This window comes from Pipistrellus kuhlii, unplaced genomic scaffold (genome assembly GCF_014108245.1).
Source record: "Pipistrellus kuhlii isolate mPipKuh1 unplaced genomic scaffold, mPipKuh1.p scaffold_m20_p_14, whole genome shotgun sequence".
In the NCBI taxonomy this organism is placed as follows: Eukaryota; Metazoa; Chordata; class Mammalia; order Chiroptera; family Vespertilionidae; genus Pipistrellus; species Pipistrellus kuhlii.
Window position 1 is genome coordinate 1,840,282 of NW_023425449.1, and position 15,641 is coordinate 1,855,922.

Here is a 15,641-nt window from a genome sequence, read left to right on the forward strand (position 1 = left end):
GAATAAAGAAAGTGGCCTGAGGCTCTGCCCCCAGCTGTTCTGTAAGGTTTGTGAGTGTGTGAGTGTGTGTGTGTGTGTGTGTTCCTCAGTGATCTGTATGTGTGTGTATTAGTTCCTCCTGGTGGCTTTTTTTAAAAACTAATTATCAGCTTCTGGAAGTGCGCAACAATGATTTACTATATATAAAGAGGCAATACCCAAATTGTCCAGGACACCATAATGTCACAACTGCTCGAGAGGAGGCTGCGCGCACAGGTGAGTGGGAGGGGACTGCGTGCGTGGTGAGGCCAGTCACAGATGGCGCAGGTCTACAGAGAACAGGGCACGCCTGCAGTCCCACCTCTGCACGTGAGCTACAGAGGAAACACCTTTATTGACCGCTCATTGGCTAAGCTCCCCATACGCCGCTTGCAGTGTTCTTGGTAACTTGGGTAATAAGAATCCAAGAAGGTGATCTAGGATTTTTCCACCTCATTCCTGGAGGAAAAAACGAAGGTCCACTGCTGGAGGGGCTAAGAAATGTCATCTCCTGCCCTAGCCAGTTTGCCTCAGAGGATAGATCCTAGGCCTGCCAACTGCAGGGTCCAGGTTCGATTCTGGTCAAGGGCATGTACCTAGGTTACAGGCTCCTCCCTGGCCGAGACCCAGGTCAGGGCTCATGCAGGAGGCAACTAATTGAAGTGTCCCTTTCACATTGATGTTTCTCTCTGTCTTTCTCTCTCTCTTCCACACTCTCTAAAAATCAATGGAAAAAATATCCTCAGGTGAAGACAAAAAGAAAGAAATGCCATATCCTATGAAAGAGACGTCTTGAAAATGTCTAAAGAAAGTTGTCATCTTTTTGTGGTGAAGGGACTGGAGTCCATGTTGATGAAAACACCTTGGCAGCTGCGATGGCTAGCAGTGGCAGCAGCAGTGTGGTGATGGGGGTGGTGCCTTCCCCTGATCAGCCTGGTCACCTCCTGCAGAGGGAGGCCAGACTGCTCTCCCCTCAGGGAATGGGCCTAAGCCATCAGTAAAACATCCCCTGATTGTTTCTGGATTGGAGAGGGTGCAGCTCAGGCAGAGGGATCCCCATGCTCCCCATGCATGAATTTTGTGCACTGGGCCTCTAGTGTGTATATAAAGGCCATCGAAGACTTAGAATAAAACTATGTGACTGGGGGCTCTGAAATTAAGAATTTAACCCTACTTGTATGTATGAGCAGCTCCACAAATATGGGGGTGTCAAAATGGATTATCATTTACTTTTCTAGTTAATCCATTGAAGAAAGCTTGCTTCTACAACAAATAACCTCCCAATTTTTCATTTATTTCTTGCTCGGATAGCAGTCCAAGTCAAATGTGTCTACATGGAATCAGCTTTCTTCCCCAGAGAGACCCAGGGCTACAGGCTGATCACACTCTTTCCTGGACAAGAGAGCCATGGACTCACTACTAACGATGCTTCCCCCAGCACTCCTGGAAACCCTTAAGCCTAGCTTTCTGGCACCTCTTCTGAAACAGCGAGGAGGGAAAAGAAACAGGGCGGGAGACGGGGGAAGGGCGATAAAAGCTTCACTCACTGGGACATCCTGGTATACTGCAATGGATGAACCAGCTGCCATATCCAAGTTTTAGTGGGTAAGTGTCTATCAAAAAGGATCTGGAGAACAGCATGAATGAACTAAAAAAAGCATAAGTTTTATTGTTTAAGAAATCAAGTAATCATTTTTCTAAAATTTGTTATTAGTGGGGTATTTTTGTTTGTTTGTTTGTTTAATATATTTTTATTGATTTCAGAGAGGAAGGGAGAGTGAGAGACAGAAACATCAATGATGAGCCCTAATGGGTTTGGTTCCGTGAATAGAGCATCAGCCTACAGCCTGAAGGGTCCCAGTTCCATTCCAGTCAAGGGCAGATGTTCAGATGGAGGAGGGGGAGGAAAGGGGAGGTGCAGGAGGCGGCCAATAGACCATTCTCTAATCGTTAATGTTTCTCTCTCTCCCTCTCTCTTCCTCTCTGAAATTAAAAAAAAAAAAAAAATCTTTTTTTTTTCAAGCCCACAACCCGGGCCTGTGCCCTGACTGGGAAACGAATCCTGACCTCCTGGTTCCTAGGTCAACACTCAACCACTGAGCCACCCGGCCAGGCTGTAGTGTTTAGTACATTTGTTGAAACCAGCTTTTTTGAATCATGCCTGGAACTTAGATGCTCTAGTGTTGTTTATTAGAATAAACACATGGAATGGTAGTGATATCAGTTTAATAAGCACTTTGAAATACGCACTTAGGTGTACTTGTAATCAAATCTGACTTGCTCAAATCTTCAGATAAAACTTTGTACAATAATATCCATTGGAGGTTTTTAGATGATAACTGGCATTCAATAAATATTGATTTGTATTATCGGAGGTATAATCAGGATCACTTAAATTGCCAAGGTAGACAGAGATGGCCTGGTACAGGTCACTCAGCATTGCTACATGTTTATGCAGATTAGGTTCTATATAGCCCCAGAGAGACGCCCATGTACATAGCGCCCCCTTGGGTTGTGCAGTGCACAGCCTGCAGACAGCTTCCTAATTCCAATGCACTGGTTTTCACAGGCTATGAAGGTAGAACAGGTGATTCCCCTTTCTCACCCCAGGGCTGGCTGTGTGTTAGCTCTCTTCCTCACTTCTTCCTCATTCACCTCCTCCCCCGACAAGCTGATGCTCTGGTGCAGTGTTTCCCAAACTTCTCTCATGATGAGAATTACCTGGTGGAGTTGTTAAAATACATCTTAGAGCACTTAGTTAAGTATACAATGTTACCTATATGTTCCCAAAAATTCTAGTTTAGCACTTCTTAGTTGGGATTCAGGAATCTGTATTTTAACAACTCCACCAGGTGATTCTCATCATGAGAGAAGTCTGGGAAACACTGGTGGAAGACGGTGCCCTTCCCAGAGAGAGTGCCCTCCAGTCAAGTGGGTGCTTGTAAGTCTGCCTGAGCTCTGACGCAAACTCCAAGGGCCTCCCGGGATCCTGGGGCAGAGTCCCTCCAGACAAGAACTGAATTCCCTCCCCTTTTTCTAATGAGGCCCTTTTCGCAAACATACCTGGCTCTCTTCTGACCCCACTTTTCAATGCTTGCCTTTTAAATGCCAAGATTCCCCTTAACTCAGCTGACAGTGTCACAAATTCAAATACATTTCCCTTCACTAGACTTCAAAAAGGCATCAGCTGGGTCCTTCATGCTCCCAAGGCCAATTTTAAACAGCCTCGAGTTACAGGCCGAACCTTCGTATCCTAAAATTAAGGAATCATCATCTCAGCTATGGAAAAAATAATTATAAAAAGAAAAACACGGCCCTCACTGGGCCTGGCTTGTCTCTTTCTAAATTAGGTGAATTTGTAATCAAACCTGACTTAGCCAACAACTAAAAGTGTGACCTTGGCCCAGTCCAGTTCCCACCTTAAGCTTTAGTTACCTTATCTGAATTGATGCCCACAGTATAGGGTTGATGGGGGATTGATTAACTGGGCTAATGAATGGAATGTATTAAGTTCGTGATGTGTGGTAGGTCTTTCCTACCTCATCGCTGCCCTTTCATTCATTCGTTGTTATTTCAGACACCTACCTATTACCAGCCTAATACTAGGGTATCGCTTCATGAGAATCAAAAAAACTGTAATAGCTTTATTCCTTCGTGGAGCTTAGAATACATTCATTCATGGAATAAACAAGTACTGAGTGTTCACCGTGTGCCAGACAACCTGGTAGGTGTTAGGGTTACAAACATGAATAAAATAAGCCAGGGGCCCAGCCTTCCAGTAGCTCACATTCCAGTGGGGAAGATAAGACATGTAAACACAGGCCACCACTTCAGAGTAAGCAAGCATTGCTTGATCTTTTTCAAAGACTCCTCTTTACATAATTTCCCCCCTGTTCTGGGAGCAACATCAGACACACCTGCCAATGATCTCATCCCTAACGTCTGAAAGTCTCTCATTCGAGGTACCTGATAGCAGTGAAGAAATGACTACCTCTTCTTCCCTGGACCTCTTCTTGTTCTGCTCAGGATCCTGTGCTCCTGCAGTACCTTCTTCCATAGCATGAAGGTGACCATGTAATCTCAGGTGCCTTTTAGAGTAGTCCAAGATTTATGTAACTCGTAACTTGCCAGAAAAATCTTAAGTTCGGAGACATAAACAAAGTGAACTCTACTCCTAACAACTTGATGAAATGGGCAGGGTGCTCATGTAGACAATTCAATGGTTGGTTGTTCAGCAGTGGTGTGTTTCTGAGGAAGGTGCTGGAAATGCAAAGTGGAAGAGCATGATTTCTGCCATTAAAGGGTTTTAGAGTCTGATGGAGAAGGCAAATAAATCAAGCAGTAACAGAATGGGTAATAAGTGCTGTATGAGACCATAAGATGCTAGAATCGGAGAAGCTAACCTATACACGGATGTTCAGAGCAGCTTTCTGTAGGCGACATGAGCGGAAATCACAGAGCACAAAGTCTTCGAGGAACAATGACCCAAGCAAGGTGTACAGGTTAATAATGCGGATTTTTTTTTCAATAAATGAAGTTACACATATGTGATATACACTGAGTGGCCAGATGATGATCATCTCTGAATGTATAATAATCTGGCCACTCAATGTATATCCTATATAATAAAAGGCTAATATGCAAATTGTCCTCTCGACCAGGAGTTCTACCAGCAGGCAGGGGGGGCCAACCGCCCATGTCCCCTCCCCCTGGCCAAGCTGGCCAGACCCCACCCATGCACCAGGCCTCTAATATTAATTATTAGAGACCAAATTATTCCGCATTCAGAGATAATAATCTGGCCACTCAGTGTATATGCGATATGATATGTATGCTATTTTGTTGTATTGACAACAAACTTCTAAACTTCATATGTCAAATTTTCTGAAGATATTAACATCATAAATATTTTTACACTTAAAAATGTAGAATTTTGTGCCCCAAAAAAAGAGCATTTGTGGGAAGTTTTAATTAATTATTTTGAAGTGCTGCTGAAAGTTATCGTATACTTCGGGAATCTTATGGTGAATATGCTCCATCTCAAGATACTTGTGAATGCTGGTTTAAATGCTTTAAAAGTGATGATTTCGATGTGAAAGACAAAGAACGTCCAGGTCAACCGAAAAAGTTTGAAGACCAACAATGACATGCATTATTGGATGAAGATGCGTGTCAAACTCAAAAATAACTTGCAGAAAGATTAAATGTTGCTCAATAAACAATTTCCAATTGTTTACAAGCAATGGGGAAGATTTTAAAGGAAGAAAAATGGGTGCCACATCAACTGAATTAAAGACAAATGGAAAACCGAAAAGTCATCAGTAAAACGTTGCTTCAATAGCATGAAAAAAAAGCCTTTTTTTTTTTTGCATTGAATTGTGACTGGCAATGAAAAGTGGATTTATTTTGAGAATCCCAAATGCACAAAATTATGGTTTGATTCAAGCCAACCATCAACATGGACTGCAAGGCCAAATCGCTTCGAACAAAATACTCTGCATTTGGCGGAATAAGGAAGGTGTGGTGTATTATGCAATCCTAAAATTAGGTGAAACCTTAATACTGATCGCTACTGACAACAAATAATCAACTTGAACCACGCTTTGATGGTAAAATGACCAGAATGGGCCAGAAGACACGACAAAGTAAACTTGCTTCATGATGACCCACTACCACACACTTCAAAGCCAGTTAAAGAAACGTTAAAAGATCTTGCCTGGGAAGTATGAACTCACCCACCGTATTCACCAGACCTTGCTCCTTCAGATGACCACTTGTTCTGATCGATGGCACATGTACTTTCTGAGCAGCACTTCAAAACTTACAAGAAGTGGAAAATTGGGTCTCTAGTCTGCCTCAAAACAAGAAAAGTTCTATTGGGATGGTATCCACCAATTACCCTAAAGATGGGGGAAATGTGTAGCTAGCGATGGACATTCCTTTGAATAAAGCCCTTTTGCTGTTTCTCTTGAAATCATCGTTTTTCCTTTTATTACGAATCTGCATCATTAACCGATATGCCTAGTACAAGTGCACAGGAAAGGGGACTATTTCACTCCAGCTGAATAGATTCAGCGACTTTTTGGAAAAATCTATTGTTTAGCTGAAACGTGGAAGGGTCAAGGGAATGAATTCATGGAAAGAATAGGGGAAACAGGGCATGTTTGAGGAATGGGTGATGTTCTTTACCGGCATCAGGTTTAGGTTTGGGGCTACAAGATAGGGAGGGAGAAAAAGTTAACTGCCAATCTAGAGCTAAGTCGTATGGCGGCACTGGAGAACTGCGGGGAGGCAGTGACGGACAGCTAAGATAGAAGGAGCTAGCACAAGTCTGAGCAATGATTGGGTCACCAGGTCACCTGAATCCTAAGGTGCCTGTGCAGCCTTGAGGTCATGGCTCCTTCCCGGCTGGAAAGGCATAAACCTCGGTTCACTGATTTAACCTCTCCCCACTAGCTAGGTATGTGCACATTTTTGTTCCAGTGTTTATACTTTAACCAAAACTCCAGAGGAAACTTCCACCCTAGAGGAACTTGGGGAGAGCGCCATTCTGTTCCTTGGTCAGGTGTGAACGAAGAAGCCCACAAACTGCCTTAGGGAGTGAAATACTCCCCTTTCCCGTACACCTATACTAGGTAGGTTAATGATGCAGATTTGTAATCAAAGAAAACACGATGATTTCAAGAGAAACAGCAAAAGGGCTTTTAACGTGTCTTTAACTGGCTTTGAAGTGTGTAATGGTGCGTTCAAATGCAAACGAAGAAGCCCACAAACTGCCCAGGGCTGTCCAGCTCTGAAGTCCAGAGCTCCAACTAAATTTGTGCATGAATAGGGGGCGGAGTAAGGGGGAGGGAATAAAAAAGACCCCGAAGATAGCAAAGGGAGCTCGGGAAGGTTTCCTGGAATTATCCCCTCTCTCAGGGAAGGCCAGGCAAGACCAAGCACTGACAGTGATAAAGTCATTTAATCTTTTCTTTTCTTTTTCTTTTCTTTTTTTTTAATATATTTTATTGATTTGGTACCGAGAGGAAGGGTGAGAGTTAGAAACATCGATGAGAGAGAGTCATCGATCAGTTGCCTCTTGCACACCCCCTACTGGGGATATGCCCGCAACCAAAATACATGCCCTTGACTGGAATCGAACCCAGGTCCCTTCAGTCCCCAAGCCGACGCTCTATCCATTGAGCTAAACCGGTTTCGGCTCATTTAATCTTTTCAATCTCCCTGCGCCCTGGGTCCCCATTTGTGGAGTAAGGAGGTTGTGGGCTCCACACTTAGGTATGTGGGGTCTACCATGTGTCTGGTGAGGCATTTCATGCACCGTGGTAGAGTTCACTAACTCCAAGGCATTCAGTTCAGAGTGTCTAAGTCACAAGTCCAAGGTCACACAGCGTTAGGGGCCGGGCCACACTGCAGTACGAGGTTGACTGTCGCGGTCCTCGTTGGATAAGGGTAAGGTGACCAGACGTCCCGATTGATTTTTAACCATTTGTCCCCGCGGCGCCTTAAAAAAGTCCCGATTTTTAAAACGCCGCGGAACGCGGAGCAAATTGTTAGAAATCGGGACTGTCCCGCCAGGAGCGGGACGTCTGGTCACCTTATATAAGGGTTAACCTCCCCTAAACTGGGGACCCGGGTTCCCACCCCTCAACTCTCCTCCTTCTTCTCCCTAAACTCCTCCGTCTCCTTCTCCCTAAACTCCCGGGCAACGGCCCCCTTTCTCCACCAGTGCCCGGCCGCGGAGGAAAGGCTCCCACTCTAACTCGGGAAATTTTTCACGCCGCCCGCCCGCCCCGCCCCGCCCACGGCGCCCTCTCACTGGATTGGTCCAATTCAGGCAAGAGAGCCGGAGGCCCGGACGACCTCCACCCACCCTCCCCTTACGCCCAGCGCTCTGGACGCAAGCGCTCCAAGCGTGCGTGCGTGCGTGCGTGCGTGCGTGCGTGTGAGTGAGCACGTGAGGTCCCGGACCGTGCACCGGGGAGATGGGGGAAGGAAATGGGAATCGAGGGGCGGGGCTGCCGTTGCCATGACAGTGACGTCAGGCGTCGGGGAGCGAACCCGGCCCCTTCCCCACGCGCGCGCGCGCACGCGCGCACACCACACGCGCTGGCACGCGCGCGCGCCGCCGCGCTCCCCGTCCCTCAGACACACTGGAGGGAAAGGTCAAACTAAAGGCGAGGGGACGGGAGGCCGGAGGAGCCGCCGCCGCCGCCGCCGCCGCGCGCCATGACGGACGGACCCGCTCGAGGCGGCTTTCTCCCCGCGGACGCCGCCGAGCCGTTGCTCTCGTCGCGCCCCCCGCCCCCGCCCCCCCTCCGTGTCCGTTCTCCCCGCGGCCACGTGCGCCTCCCCCCCTCCCGGCGCCTCAGGCGCGCGGCGGGCTCGGGGCGCGCGCCGGCGGCGGGGGCCGCGGCGGGCGGACCGGCGGGCGGGCGGCCTGCTCGCGCCCCCGCCCCGCGGCCGGGCCGGCCAGGTGAGTGCGGGCGGCGGGGAGCGGGTCCGGGCGGAGACGGGGCGCCCGGCGCGCTCGGCCGCCGGCGGACCCCTTCCTTCCGGGCGCTGACAGGCGCCGGGACGCGGCCTCTGGGGGGCGTCGCGGGGTCGGCCGGTCGCGGGGCCTCGGGCGGCGCAGTGGCGGGGCCGGGGCCGGGGCCGGGACGGGCGGCCGGCGCGGGGCCGGGGGGCAGGTGGGCCGCCCCGGGGCGGCGGGCGGGGGCAGGGCCGGCCGGGCGCGGGCCGCCGGCGGGGCAGTTGGAGAAACTCCGCCCTGGGACGGCGCCCGGGTGCCCTGCCGCCCCGGCCGCTCCGGGCGGCTCCCGGCCGGACCTGGGCAGCGGGGGAGCGGAGGACCCGCCCGGGGGGAGCGGGGGAGCGGAGGACCCGCCCGGGGGCAGCGGGGGAGCGGAGGACCCGCCCGGGGCAGCGGGGGAGCGGAGGACCCGCCCGGGGGGAGCGGGGGAGCGGAGGACCCGCCCGGGGGGAGCGGAGGACCCGCCCGGGGGCAGCGGGGGAGCGGAGGACCCGCCCGGGGGGAGCGGGGGAGCGGAGGACCCGCCCGGGGGGAGTCGGAGAGCGGACGGCCGGACGGCGGGCCGCGGGAGGGCGGCGGGCGTTGCCATGCCGATGGCGGTGTTTGTTGCTTCTGGTTATTTTAGGACGAAGGACCAGAAAGTTACTTGGGAGGGAGGGATCGGCCTGCCTGCCACGAGCCCCTCCTGCCCTGTTCATGCAGGAAACGGGTTAATCTTTCACACATACACAAACACACACACTCACACACTCACACACACACACACACACACACACAACACAAACATACACACACACACTCACACACAACACACATACACTCACACACTCACACTCACACACACACTCACAAACAACACACACACAACACAAACATACACACTCTCACACACAACACAAACACATACACACACACTCACACTCTCACACACAACACAAACACACACACACAACACAAACACACACACACAACACAAACACACACACAAACAACACAAACACATACACAATCACACACACTCTCACACTCACACACTCTCACACTCACACACACTCTCACAAACAACACAAACACATACACTCTCACACACACAATCACACACACACAACACAAACAGACACAACACACACACAAACACACACACAACACAAACATACACTCATACAACACAAACACATACACACATACTCTCACACTCACACACAACACAAACATACACACACACACACACACACACTCACACGCGCACCCCGGCTGAGCCCGTGCCAGGTGCACTTTAAAAACACTGACTCCAAACTCCGCAGCGGAGACCAGGTGATGTCTGTCTCGGGGTTTCAGGTGTCGGGGCTCCGCGGGAGGAAAATGGGAGGACGCCCAGCACTGATACCGGGGCGGGCCCTGCAGGAGCGGAGGGAGAGCCGGGCCACCACCCCTCACCCTGCAGAGCGAGCGGAGCGGCCCTGGCAGCGCCCGGGAGCCCCCGCCCATCCTGGTGCCCAGGCTCCCCTCTCCTTCCCGCGTTACCCCGCGTGTGGCCTGTGGGCCAGGCGCCAGCGTGGATTACCCACCGCGAACTGCTCTCCGTGGAGTCACTTTGAAATGATCCAGCGCTAGCTCGGACTTGTCGCTTTTGTTTTTCTTTTCTCTTATTTGAAAGTTATTGGGAAATTTCAAAACACAGTCCTTTCACATCGATAAGGTTTTCTGAGTCTAGCTGAAACAGATTATGCCAAGTGGGTGAAAGTGTTTAACTTTTAAGTCTCACCCAAGAAAATGCCTGGTTTGTGCGAGACACAAGGTTGTGATCGCTGATGGGTCTTTGGTGAAGGATAGGAGAGCAGCCGGGACCCCTCCCGGTGAGCTTGTTTTCGGTTCAGCATCTGCAGGCTCCGTCCTTCACCTAAGCCTTCCTGATGTGTGGGTACTTCTCCTGCTTCATCTTTGGTTCTTTGTCTTCAAAAAGTTGGGTCAGGAGAGAAAGAGCCCTCATTTTGAAATTGAGTCGCTGTGGCCTGCAGCCAGGATAGGATACGGAAGGTTCTGGTCTGGTCTGGGGTCTTGTTCCTTCTTGCTGTGCAGCACTTTTTGTGCTGCTGCTGTGCGGTGATGCCCCTTTGAAGTCTGGCCCTCTGGCCATTTCTGGTACCTGTCTGTGTAAAGAAGTCCTGTGGATGGGGTACTTTTGATACCTTGGGTGTTAAAACCTAAGACATAATTTCCTGTGAGATGTGAATAAATGTTATTTTTGTTTCTCCCTTCTCTGTTTTTAAAGGGAACCCTAGAACTGGGCAAATCAGCACTTACTCAGCATGTCCCCTCCTGTCGGTCTTGGCGGCTTCTTGGAGGTCAGTGTTCATGGAGACAAACAGGCTGTGGGTTCCTTCAGGTGATAGACATGGAAAAGCCATCCGAGACGCGCATGTCTTGATACTTTTTTAAATAATTTTTATTAGGCATGTGTTGTGGTCATTACCTTTTTGGGAATACATTTCCATTTCTATTTTACATTTTAAAAATCACTCCATTTCTTTTTTCAAGTTTTCTAGTATTGCTGTATATGCTACCGCAGTTGGACAGCTGGTTTTTGGGGTTACATTTTTAGAACTTGGGAAATGAGAAGGCAGTAATGCTGGGATGAAGTTGGCTATGAAAACAGCTGTGCTCACTTTAAGAAATTTGATGTTTACGAGTATAAGATGACACAACAAATGAAATAGTGGTTAGTTATGTTATTATATGAGAAGTCCATATTTTACAAAAAAAGGGCTGACTAAAAGGTACCATCAAGTAATTAATGCTTTTTTAATGCTACTTATAAAATGTGTTTTGTTTTATGAAAAATGAGTTGCCACGCAACAATTTAGCAACAGATTTTTGGCATAATGTAAGATTTATCAGTGAGTTCCTTGAATTGGCTCTTTCCCAAAAATGTTTGGGGATAAAATTAGTGTTTGTGGGCTTTTTAAATGCAAAATTGTGCTAATTGCGTGCTCCTTATTAATGTTTCACTCGAATGGGAACATTGTCATGTGATTTGTGCTTTCCCATTTAAGGAATGCATTGAAACCTAGTTAAAATGCCAGGATTTTATGGTAGGTTCGTCTGGAACCCCATCCAAGGGAGCTTAGGTACTGAGGTGTCGAAAGCACCGTGTTACAGGATGTTCTCACTAGGACGGTGGTCCTGCAGCCCCTGGCAAATGGTTATGCCCACGCTACAGCAACTCCGAATGCATAGATTTGCTCTGAAGTCCGCACGTGGGGAAAACCATTACCTTGAATTTCTCTCCAGGTGCAAATTATTCTCCAGAATTAAAGGCTTGGTTTTCCTAAGGTGCAGTTCTAGTTAGGTCACTTGTGAAAAATTCTCTTTTGATAAAAGAACAACTATATACTCTTTTAAACTTTCAAGGGAGAATTTTTATTTTCTTCTTTCCTTTTTGTTAGTGCAATCAGGTTTATTTGGAATCCCAGGAGATATTGAATGACGTTCTTAGGGAGTTTTCATTCAGAAATCTCTGCTTTGGTGATAATGACAAAGAGAACTGAGTGTGAAAATATTAGTAAAACTTGCTAATGGGTTAGCTCGGGCTTTGTTGGGTCACGGAACGAGGGAAGAACTAGACACAAACTTTATTAAGGATCATTAATCAAATTTTTCTTTATACTGTTCATGCTTGGGTTTCTGATGACACCTCTCCCCACTTTTTGAGAGAAGTCTTAAAGGGACTTAAAGGATAAGAACTGGGCGTGCAGATATATTAATTAGTTTAGGTATCTTTTGAGAGCTTTAGTAATTTTTGTTTTGTTTCATGCACTAGACAGAAAGAAAATAATTTTTTTCATGCTGACTATGGGTTGAGAGCCCAACTTTAAGTTAATGAGCACAGTTTTATTCCTCTTGAAATAATTAAATATTATAAAAATTTAGGGAATAGTTTGATGCCGCTGATTTTTTAGAACAGGTTCTTAGTTCCTCTGTTGGACAAGTGAATAAAAATGAAGATTAAAAATGTGATATTAAGAGAAGTACTTATTTTTTTTAACCCCAAGGGACTATCTCAAAGGATTACTAACTTTAGAGCACGGTGAGGTAAATAAGTTCATTGTTGGGATTTATCATTAATGAGGGTATGTAATTTAAAAAATGTTCAAGTACATGCAAAAAAAAAAAAGTAGACTGCATTTAAAAATTATTTGTGCCAAAATCTGTGAGAAAAGAGGTAATGATTTAGAAATTTTAATTAGAATTTAAGGCTGATTTATGTTCTCAATTTCATTATTTAACCCAGTGTCACTTTTTAAATGTCACTTAATTTTTCTGTTCCCAGTTTTTCTTTTCTGTAAAATGCAATCAGCAGTGCAACATGCTTTATGTAAATTGGGTCTTGAAATATATTTTCTAGACTTATTAAGCATAAAATATTACCTAATACTAATGTGTATGTGTAAGTCCACCAAGTGGGATTTTAAAGCATTTAGACCTTGTAATCTGCAGAAATTTGAGTAAATGATTTAAAAATAAGAAAGGCTGAGTTCAGAATTTTAGTCACAGATGACACTGTAAATTGCTCATTATTCTGAAAGGATTTTCTTTCATATTTATCTTTTCCATATTCAAGCCATGCTAGTCTTTAGTGTTGGGTCATCTTGTCTGTAGCATCTGTAGAACATTCAGAATGATAGAAATGCCTCTTTGATTTTTCCCAACTATTTCATCTGGGAGATTGTTTGAATTTCAGTTATTGAATGTGGTTTAATCAGAAATATTCTAAATAGAAAGTTTATTGCAATTTTCACAAGCTAGAGGAAAATAATTTATCTTAAGTTATGAACATTTTTGTATTACTATGTGGACAGTTAGACACAGCATGTATAATGTAAAAATCCTATCAGCATTTATTTTAAGTTAACTTTATTTGACATATTGTTAAAATCAACACAGTAATTGTACAGTCTCTTAAAAAACATCTATTCATGGAATATTTTTCAGAAACTCGCCCTTACCTTAGAGCAGCAGGTCGCCAACCTTTCGGTCCACAGACCACTGGTAGGCGACCGCTGCCTTAGAGTATGCCCAGCAGTGATCCATTGAATGCTTAAGTTTTGGACTGAGTTTATGATATCATATGGAATGGTATTTTCCTAACAATGATGTTTATATTGTTTCTTTTAAAGTAACATTTCTTAAACATGCTTATACGTGAATGTATTGTACATATTGGTCAAATGATGTACTGAAGGATTAAATTTATGTCCTCTGCTTTTCTCCCCTCTTCCCCCTTTTAATATCAATAATTGTCAGTAGTTGGCCTTCAGCCACATGTTATAAGAGAACTTTTAATGCATGATAGGGTGATTGTTGGTTATTTTTCCATGTTTTGTCTGATGAAGAAAAGTGAGATTGTTCTATAACACTATGTGTTAAGCATTGTTTTGAGAATTGTTTTAAGTTAATCTATTTATAACGGGTTGACAATTTAAATTTTATTGAGACTTTAATTTTGTTTTCTGAAAATGTTAGTGCAAGGAACAAGGGAGGATAAAGGCAGAAGGAAGGATGGTAGGGATTAGATTAGAATAGATTGTATAAAGTAAATCAAGTTGTTTTATGTAAAACATCATTAAATACCTTTTCTCTAGGATTGTGACCTTGCTTTCTTATTAGTACTTCTCATTGTGAAGAGTAGTAAATTGTTAGGTAGGACCTGCATGACTTGACTCAGTTTTACATGTTACTGCTGGGAACGGATTAGATGGCCACGAGAAAGCAGTTTCACAGCGACAGTCATTCTCAGCGGTCACTTTAGAACTCCTAATTTTATAAGATGGGAGGACAGGTGGGGAAGGATTTTCACATACAGAGTTATTGTAAAGAAATTCAAGTACATCCGTCTTGGAAAGTATTAGTTACAATCCTATGGTCTAGATTTCTAATACTGTATGAGTTTTGAATAATCTGGCTATTATGTCTAACTATAAATTCTAACTTTTAGGTTAGAAAATGTGGTCACTTAAATTATAATTTAACTCAAGAATACAAAAGCTGATAATTTTTTCTTTTTCTGTATTGTAACTTTTTGTTATTAATTTTGAAGGCCTCATAATATCTCTTTAGTTATGCCTCGTTCTGTAATTGAATTGAACTATGAGGATGAATCCTTGTACTGAGAAGTTAGAATCACATTGGGAGACGCATGAAGTACATAGAATGTGATTGGGAAGATACTAGTACAATGACTTCTTTCTAAAGCAGTGGTTTTGAAACTTAGGAAAAAGGCTTCTGGAGAAAGTCGAACAGGCTCATTCCAATTTCAACCAGGGCAGTTAACATGATCAATTGGAAGTCTGCATAATATTTCATTTCAGTGCAGGTTCTGTTGTTGAAAATAAAAAGTGTGATAGCCACTTTCATTAGCACATTTGATCTCATCACTGTTCCTCTTAGATCCTTGCAATGGTTGGGTCTTTTTATTATGACTTCTAAGACATTTATCTCGCTGCAGCGGCATTCTTCATCTCTCATCACTGTTTCCCTGGCTTGCCTTGTACACCCTGCATTCTAGTTCTATCTAAATTGCTTGTTATTCCCTAAGAGGAAAATGTTACATCTCCATGCCTTTGCACGTGGAACTGCCACCATTCTTGCCATATTAGGTGGAACTCTGTTCCCTTGGAGCCTTGGTCATAGCTCCCTAAAAGCACTTACTTCCATTGTTTCGTAACTGTGGCCCCCCTTGAGAGCAGAGACCATCTAATTTATCTTTGTATCCATAAGACTTGGTGTTTGTTAAGTATTCAAATGTCTGTTGACTAATTGCATTTAGAATTTGAGAAGTAGTAGTGTTACGTTAATGCACATTCATGTGAATAAAACATCCCAGATCTTGCCAGTGCAAAGTATTTAAAGTGACATGGTATCACATACTTATTCTTTGTAAAAAGGTTCCCACTTACACATATGAAGTATAAGGGCAAAATATATATTCCATGGAAAGATTAGATTAGTTGTGCTATTGGCTTAAATGAAGTGATATATTGGATTCAGTCATCTGATCTTAAAAGTTAGTTGTGAAAATATCTACAATATA